We start from the raw sequence: 9,304 nt of genomic DNA on the forward strand, positions 1-9,304 counted from the left end.
ATCATGTGTAGCGTCAACAACAGCACTCCGTCTTCAGGCCACAAGTAGCCCATTGGGACCATCCGACCGCCGTGTCATCCTCAGATGAGGTTGCGGATAGGAGGGGCGTGTGGTCAGCACACCGCTCTCCCGGTCGTTATGACGGTTTTCTTTGACCGAAGCCGCTACTATTCGGTCGAGTAGCTCCTCAATTGGCATCACGAGGCTGAGTGCACCCCGAAAAGTGGCAACAGCGCATGGCGGCCCAGATGGTCACCCATCCAAGTGCCGGCCACGTCCGACAGCGCTTAACATCGGTGGTCTGACGGGCACCGGTGTATCCACTGTGGCAAGGCCGTTGCACAGCGCCAATAATGATGTAAGGAAATAATGATGTCAAGGTATGGGACTGTTGTACATGGTGAGGGTGTCATCACCTTATTGCGCTTAACAAAATGCTAAACGTGGAAGAATATGAACACACTTGACAGCTTTGTGTACTGCTTACAGTAGTGCAACAATTCCGAGACAATGATTGACTGCATCAGCATAATAGTACATCCCGTCATAAAGCAGCATGTGTGAGGCAATGGTTTGGGGAGAATTACGTTGCTGAAATTGACTGACCTGCCCTGAGTCCCAAACTGAAACAATTGGATTACCTCTGGAATGTGTCAGAACGTCGACTTCGCTCCAGATCCCAGCGTCCAACATCGTTACAGTCTCTAGTTTCGTCTCGTGAGGAAGGATGGGCTGTCATTTATCCACAACATTCACACACCTGGCCGTGCGGTCTGGGGCGTCTTCTCACGGTCCGTGGGGTTTCCTCCGCCGGAGGTTCGAGTCCTCCCTCGGACATGGGTGTGAGTGTCGTCATTAGCATAAGTTAGTTTTAGTTAGATTAAGTAGTGTGTAAGCTTAGGGACCGATGACCTTAACAGTTTGGTCCCATAAGACCTTACGACAAATTTCCAAATTTCACCTCTGCTTGCACGGCTTCATCGTTATCAAAGTGAAGTCCTCGACAGTGTTCTTTAAGTTTTGCAAACAGACGAAAATCGGATACGGCCAAGTCGGGACTGTATGAAGGATGATCAATGACAGTGAACCCAAGGTGTCAAATTGTTGCAGATGTCGTACTGCTCGTGTGTGTTCTGGCGTTGTCAAAGTGAAGGAGAGAGTGCACCATGTGTGGACGAACTGTTCGAATTCGTGATTTCGGTCTTCTCGATTGCACCATGCTGTTTCTCAGGCACCGACGTAGTGACGTTACATACTGCCACGTTGCACGATTAAGTTCGAAAACCCCTGGCGGCAGAGGTTGCAACTTGCGGCAGCGAAACGGGAAAGTCGACCGAGTAATATGCATGACATGTTATACCTCAACCAAAATTGAGAACAGAATAAACAATTCAGCGGCATTACTTTTTAGCACGCCCTTGCACACGTAGATATAAATATCATGTAGATATTGCTTTCATAAATATTTTTGAGACATATCTGGTACTAATTGCAACTCATTAACTGTATTACAAGTAGCATCTACACGTTTTATGGGAAGAAGACAGCTTTACATTTACGTAGATTCAGAGGTCATGTCCATTATTTGCACGCGTTTGAAAACTTTTTCATATATGATTGTGTGTGACTGCAGCTTCATCAGACAGTGTTTCCCCATGAACACCAACATTGTTCGCGACTGTGTATCGTATTAATCACCAGCTCTTTCACACAGAATGTGAATAGTTGTGGTTCCTCCCAACTGTCCTGTGGCTCACTAGAAATTCCTGCTGTGTCTACCGATGACGTCATCCAAGCGACCATCAATCCGCTGGTGCAGTGAAAGTTCATTACACAGCTAGCTGCTGTCGAATATAATTACAGTGGTTCCAATGTGCTGTCTTCGTTCATGCAAGGCCGAGCCAGCGCGTGTGAAGTTGGAACATGCTTATGTTGTGCCCCGCGTACGCCAGAAAAATAAAAACATTGTCCAGCACGTATGCAACGCAAGATGTGGAACAAGGATCGTTCAGTATTCCTCATTCATTTTTGAAAAACAACTATCTTAAAGTTATTGTCAGAACTGCCCAGCGTTGTTATACTCAAAGTGATAGTACGTCTTGAGAGTTTTTAATCTTTACTTGAAACCTTCTTTCTTATAAGTAAATATTATTACTTTAAATAAATTATGTAACTGACATTCAGTCATGGACTCTAAAATCTAACCTGTTATGGGCTAGCGGAATGCAACATTCTTTTCTCAACAGTGAGTATAAGGGGCGACTCCAGCAGTGGACTCAATATAGATTCTGTGAATTCTCTCTCTTGGCACAAAAGGTTTGTGGAGATCCAGAGGAGATGAGCAGCACCCTTAACGCATACCAACAGAAAGCAGGGAATTGACAAGCCGGGGAGAGAGTAAGGGCAACTAACGTTTGCTCAGTGTACCTTGGAAATGTGAGCACAGACTGATTTAATGCACAACCATATTTGTAATTAATTACGCGGGAACTTAAAGTAAATCTGTCGTTATGAAACTCATAGTACAGTTGTGGTATTTCTCTAGACCTAAGAAGTTGCGAACTCATAGAGAGAAAAAAAGAGTATCAGTTGGCAAGTAGTACCTAAGAATGAGATGTGTATAATTTGTCACAGAATAAGTTAAGAACAAATGGTCAGGCCATCAGACAATCTTAATAGCAGGCATCAAGGAGGGGAAAGGAACAGAAAAATCTGTCATCCTGAATAAACGTATGAAGCACCGTATAGAATGTTATCGGCCATTAGAACAGTTCTGTTTTTGCGTCTTCTTAAAGTTGTCGTGTATTCCGTGTTTCAGTTACATGCAAAACTGAAATAACGTGTCGTTATTGCACGGTTTGTTGCCAATGCACCTTAAGTAAGGTATTTTAAGAATTGTAACTGGTAGTATAGATAGTTACAGTGGCTCAGTGCAGTGTACAATGTTGCATTGTGATTGTTGGTAAGGGAGTGATATGGGAGAGAGTAAACCCAAGTGTTCGCACATCCCTTACCACAGGAAGCAGGATGAAGGTTGCCAACCTATATGGCCACATCATTAGTTTCGGGTAATGCCTTCACTTGTAAACAATGAGGTGCACTGAAATATCAGTTAGTGTGATACTGAAACTCACACAGTCTGGTGATCGGGGACTGAGCGCATGTAGGACAAATTCAGGTGATAAAAATTTTATCACGGCCTGTCCACGAACGGCCTAGCCACAGATCAATACCAGTCCCGCTGGTCACCGTAATTTAGTGAACTCTGTCATTTAAGGGGCAGGAGGTCCTTTAGAAGAACCACACTAAAACTAAGCTGGGACAGCTGGACTTTTAAAGTCTGAAATATACATTACAATATATTTTAATGCAGGGCATTACATATACAGTTTACCGTTGTAAGAGCTATGTAATTGTTTTCTCCATGACTCAGGTTCTGACAGTACAGTTGTCGCATCAAGAGAACTTTTCAGAAAGCGCTGTTATTAGAAAGCAAGCTAAGACATATATGAGTCACTTACACGTTTTGGTACTTTATGTTGCCACTGACTAGCTCTTATCCTATCTACGGCTCACCATACCACGTAATTTGGTAATCATGTTACCGAGTGGGACGTACTATTCGTATTTCCTCACACTGCCCCTGTGTGGGAAAGAAATTTATTAAGTGCTTGGCCGGTTTATAAAGTTCTTTGGCTTCGTATATGTCTAGAGGATGGCCACAAACACGCACGCACACACACACACACACACACACACACATGTCGCATTATCCGGTTATTGTTCTGCTGACTTTCTATAACTTGATTAAATTACAGGCAGGGTTATGGTTCGTGAAATGATAAATGTTCTTAACACAAGATGGGTACGATTTAGTAATGAAAATGTTCATTCAATCCTTTCTTAATACCGTGAGACCAGCAACGAATTCATTTACTAAATGATTAGGAATGCTAATCAAATTTGAAGTTTGATAAATAAATTGTACCTCTGTATCTAACAGTATTAGTTTAATAAAAATGTATACAGTTATCATCAAAATACAAAAAAAATTGCTGCTACATAAAATGTGCTATACCACTATCGTATATACGTGTATGTGTCATTTTTTAAAGTATAAAGGAAGAGAGTGCTGAAAACTGTTGTTCTGTGTATATGTGCAGATAGGTCATCTTTTAAAGTACCACCAAGATATTGTTGAAAATTATTACTCACAAAAAATTATTGTTAATGGACCACTAGAAATTTTGTTACATCATTGTCATTATTTACAAAAGAACCTGGCCCCTACAACTGATTAGACTCATGCAATTGACCAAAAAGGAGGGTTTGGAATTGATTTGTATAACAAATTGTAAGTGTTAAAAAGTGTATTAAACAATTATTTACTGTGTGCAGTTACATCTGCATTGCACATGTAGCTTTCTACAAGAACGGATGCATTTACACCTTAATGAGGAACATCTGCATATTAGTATATCCAGCCAATTTGTACGACTTATTTGTCAAATTAATTATGGTCCTCTTACTACAGATCGCAGACCTAGAATGAGGAGGAAATTGCCCGAAAGCAGTGCCCCCCTAGCCCCGGAAGGGAAGGTTAGTGACTTGGAATATAACAAGGACAATAAAATATGGCACCGTAAACGTTAACCCCTTAATATGCTGATGGTGCTATTCCTGGAGCGCTAACATCAAAAATGTGCTAACATCGGCGCAATTCGTGAAACACAGACACCAAGAAATGCTAACAGCAATAATTTTTTTCCAGACACGGCAGTGCCCTCCAACTCCAAAAAAATCGTTTACTAGACAAAGTACTCATTTCGCTAGATATCACGACCTGACAAAGAGATAAGTACAAGATCTGGATCACCAGAAGGGCGAGCTCTCAATTGCATTTCATATCAGAGGCGCATATGAATATTACAGGATTCGCACCTCATATTGCGAGGATAGGCGCACAGTTACTGTCACGCCACTCTGCGTAAGCTGTTAAATGAAATGAAATGAGCGTTTAGCGTCATTGGCCGGGAGGCCCCTTGCGGGGCAGATCCGGCCGCCTTGGTGCAGATCTTATTACATTCGACGCCATATTGGGCGAACTGCGCAAGCTGTGATATCCGAGGAACGATCAGTATGTAATGCAACAAACTATTTTCTCAGGCATTTACGGTTGAAAAAATGGGAATTTGCTGTGGGACAACACATTCCCGCAACAGCCCCTACAGTTTCATGGTGAAAGTGGTAGTGTTGTATATAGCTTTCCAAATGGCGTCTGTAACCGACGTGCATTTCAAGCAGACGGCTGTCATTGAGTTTCTTGTGGCGGAAAACCAGAGCATCGTAGGGCCGAGCTGCATTTAAGGTAGAGCAGCGGTAGTTACATTTAGGGCGGAAGTAAAAATTTTACTTGATCTGATCTGATCAATTGAGTTTCGTCGTACTTGTGAGTGTAAGTGAGGTAGTATTTAATTATCGGGAGGCGGTGATAGATAGAAGATCTACAACAGAAACTGCATAACAAACACAAAACTGCTTCCAAGTCACGACTGCATAACCTGTAGACACCTGAAAGAATCCCCCTCTCCTTCCTAGAAATCCTAGCCAACCTTTATAACATAATCCTTCACACGGACTTCTGTACTAAGCCGTAGAAAACCTCTCGAACCTCCCCCCCCCCCCCGCCCCCCTCCTCTTCCACAAACCTAATAAACTTGCCACTGACGCCTCCTCCTACTGTCCCAGCCGAGCGGTTCTAGGCGCTTCAGTCTGGAACCGCGCGACCGCTACGGTCGCAGGTTCGAATCCTGCCTCGGGCATAGATGTGTGTGGTGTCCTTAGGTTAGTTAGGTTTAAGGAGTTCTAAGTTCTAGGGGACTGATGACCTCCGATGTTAAGTCCCATAGTGCTCAGAGCCATTTGAACCTACTGTCCCATCAGCAACACCTCAGTGTTGAACAACGCTTATGAGGCCATCCTCTCCCGCCATATCGATAAACACCTACAATAACACTTACCAGTTCCTCTCTAACAATGTGGCTTCTGCCGCAATTTTCTTCCAATGACCAACACCTGTACCTTAATCATCTCCTATTCCACCAAATCAACAACCGAAAATCCGTCATTTTTGTCTCCACAGATCTTGAGAAAGCTTATGATCGTGTGTGACGTTCTGGCGTCCTCTTTAATCTCCAGACCTATGCACTTCCCATAAATTATATCTATCTTATCTCATCTGGTAGGATGTTGACGTCGCCGTCAACAATTCCAATTCTCGTATCTTCCGTCCCACTGCAGATGTGCTCCAAGTATCCATCCCCTCTCCTCTCCTGTATGTCCTCTACAATGTTGATATGCCAAAGCCCCTATCCCTGTTCGTCTCCTCCAGTACGCCGCTGACAATGCGTTCCTCGCTCTCTATCCTACCCTCCACAAATCCCAACGATCCCTTCAGCTCCATTGCAATTAATTCACTTAGTGGTGGCAACAGTGGCTTCTCAAGTCAACCCTACCAAAACCCAGACAATAATTGTAGGTCGTACCACCCGCAGTTTCCGTCCCCACAACTTTTACCTTACCATTTACGACCGTTCAATCTAGGTAACTAATACACTAAAATACCTCGGACTAACACTTGTGTCCGCAGCTCGTGGTCGTGCGGTAGCTTTCTCGCTTCCCGCGCCCGGCTTCCCGGGTTCGATTCCCGGCGGGGTCAGGGATTTTCTCTGCCTCGTGATGACTGGGTGTTGTGTGATGTCCTTAGGTTAGTTAGGTTTAAGTAGTTCTAAGTTCTAGGGGACTGATGACCAAAGATGTTAAGTCCCATAGTGCTCAGAGCCATTTGAACCATTTGAACTAACACTTGATACCACGCGGGGTAGCAGCGCGCTTCAAATGGTTCTGAGCACTATGGGACAGCTGAGGTCATCAGTTCCCTAGAACTTAGAACTACTCAAACCTAACTAACTTAAGGACATCACACACATCCATGCCCGAGGCAGGATTCGAACCTGTGGCCTTAGCAGTCGCGCGGTTCCCGACTAAAGAGCCTAGAACCGCTCGGTCACAACGGCCGGCAGCCGCGCGGTCTGAAGCGCCTTGTCACAGTCCGTGCGGTTGCCCCGTCGGAGGTTCGCGTCCTCCCTCGGGCATGGGTGTGTGTGTTGTCCATAGCGTAAGTTAGTTTAAGTTAGGTTAAGTAGTGTGTAGGCTTAGGGACCGATGACCTGAGTAGTATATAAGACCTTACCACAGATTTCCAAAAATTTTAACACTTGGTCCCCAACTGACATGGAAGCCCCATTTAGTAACTTACTTGGTCGCCAACTGACATGGAAGCCCCATCTCGTAACTATTCAACAGAAAGCCCACAATAGACTGAAGTTACTAAAACTACTCACTGGCCGATCATGGGGATTGCACAACCCTCCACGCCTATAAATCCCTGATTGGACCCATCCTCTGCTATGCAAATGTGGCATGGACTTCGGCACCTCCCTCCTTTCATCACGCTCTGTCCTCGAACACCATGCACTCCGCCTAACCTTTCGAATCTGCTTAAGGTCCTTCACTCACATCCTCTACCAGCTTAAAAAATTCCGCTCCCTCCTCTTCCATCTTGAACACCTCCGAATATCCTTCGTTACCTGTAAATTCGATACTATCCACCCCTAGTTTCCCCTCTGCTCACTGCTCCTGGCATTCTGCCGCGCGTCTACTCCACATTCCCCCAACGCTACACCTCCACACTTTCCACATCCTATCCCAGTGAAATTTTAATCGCCTCCCTTTACCCAACCATGAAATCCGCCCTGATACTTACCCATCCTACCAGATAAAACCGAACACACCCCACCTACCTCGGTCATGGCTCCCTTCTTCGCCATTCCTCTCTACTCACAGCCTAAGACTTGCTCTGGAACGTCATTCCTCTTCATTCTCCCACATTCCTCTTCCAAACATCCGACAACACAAACACCCTCTTATGCAGTACTTCAACTGCTACGTTCCCATAGTACTCCTCTTCCTGGCAGAAGTTCATATGTATCTTAGAACATCTCCAGCTGCCTATACAAAACTTGCATTGTGTTTTCCATTTCATCCTCGCGGCGAAGATCTGACCACAGTAGCTTCTTATCCTATGGTACTGTAAGATCTGAAAAATGGTTGAAATTGCGTATTGCACATAATTTAAAAAACACTAATATTTTACAAGTAGTAGAATAGCTTTGTTTAATTTTCTCACACTTACCTAAGTTTTTCAACGGTACCATTTTGTCTACATCCAAGCCATAGAGACTCGCTACTGAATTTAGTAGATCGTCGTTGTCACAAAATCTTTGTAATTCAGCAGTTAGTATGTCCAACGTTTCGAAAAGCTCAAAAAATGATTCAAATGGCTCTGAGCACTATGGGACTTAACATCTGGGGTCATCAGTCCCCTAGAATTTGGAACTACTTAAACCTAACTAACCTAAGGACATCACACACACCCATGCCCGAGGCAGGATTCGAACCTGCGACCGTAGCGGTCGCGCGGTTCCAGACTGAAGCGCCTAGAACCACACGGCCACACCGGCCGGCTGGGAGCCATCAGTATGACTTCAAGTCACGTTCGATAGTGATTGACGAAACTCTCATAGCACAACGGTACATCACGACCATCCTGTGTCTTCATGTGTTGCCTCTCCTGTGACAGTAATGTGGTACCATTTTTCAACAGGACAATGCTCATCCACACATGGCACGTGTCTCTATTAACAGCCTACGTCAGTTGAGGTACTTCTGTGGCCAGCAGACCCTCAGATATCTCCCTGACAGAACATGTGTAGGACCAACTTGGACATAGCTCTGTCCTAGTGCCTACATCCAGGATATCAAGTACCAGTTACAACAGTTGTGGGCCAACTCGCTCCAGGAGAGAATACAACTGTTTTACGACACCCTTCCCAAACGAATCAGGGCATCCATCGATCCAAAGTGAGTGCAACGTCATACTGTAAAGTAGGCTCATACTGCCAAATTCTTAGTAAACCTGATTCGATTTTTTATTCACTGAAGTGACATCACATATGCTCTCAACCTGTGAAGTCTGACTTCGTTTCCTCCTCCTCTTCTGGATGCTTCCCCTTTTTTGCTAGGCTGTGAGCATTAAAAACTCTATGCAGGGAACCTTCATCACCGTTCTAGGCACGGTCCTTGGGGGAGGTGGTTTGCCATTGTCTTCTTCTTACCTGTTATGAAGTGTCAAGTGTGTATCTATATCGTGTGGACGACTGTGATGAGTGCTTGTACACTTTAG

The 9,304-nt window shown here is 44.5% G+C and overlaps 1 pseudogene; it reads right to left on the reverse strand.

Moving 5' to 3' along the window:
- Window positions 1-224: 224 nt before the first annotated feature.
- On the reverse strand, window positions 225-342 carry LOC126250496 (5S ribosomal RNA; annotated as a pseudogene).
- Between the last annotated feature and the right edge of the window lie 8,962 nt (window positions 343-9,304).

This window comes from Schistocerca nitens, chromosome 3 (assembly GCF_023898315.1).
Source record: "Schistocerca nitens isolate TAMUIC-IGC-003100 chromosome 3, iqSchNite1.1, whole genome shotgun sequence".
NCBI lineage: Eukaryota > Metazoa > Arthropoda > Insecta > Orthoptera > Acrididae > Schistocerca > Schistocerca nitens.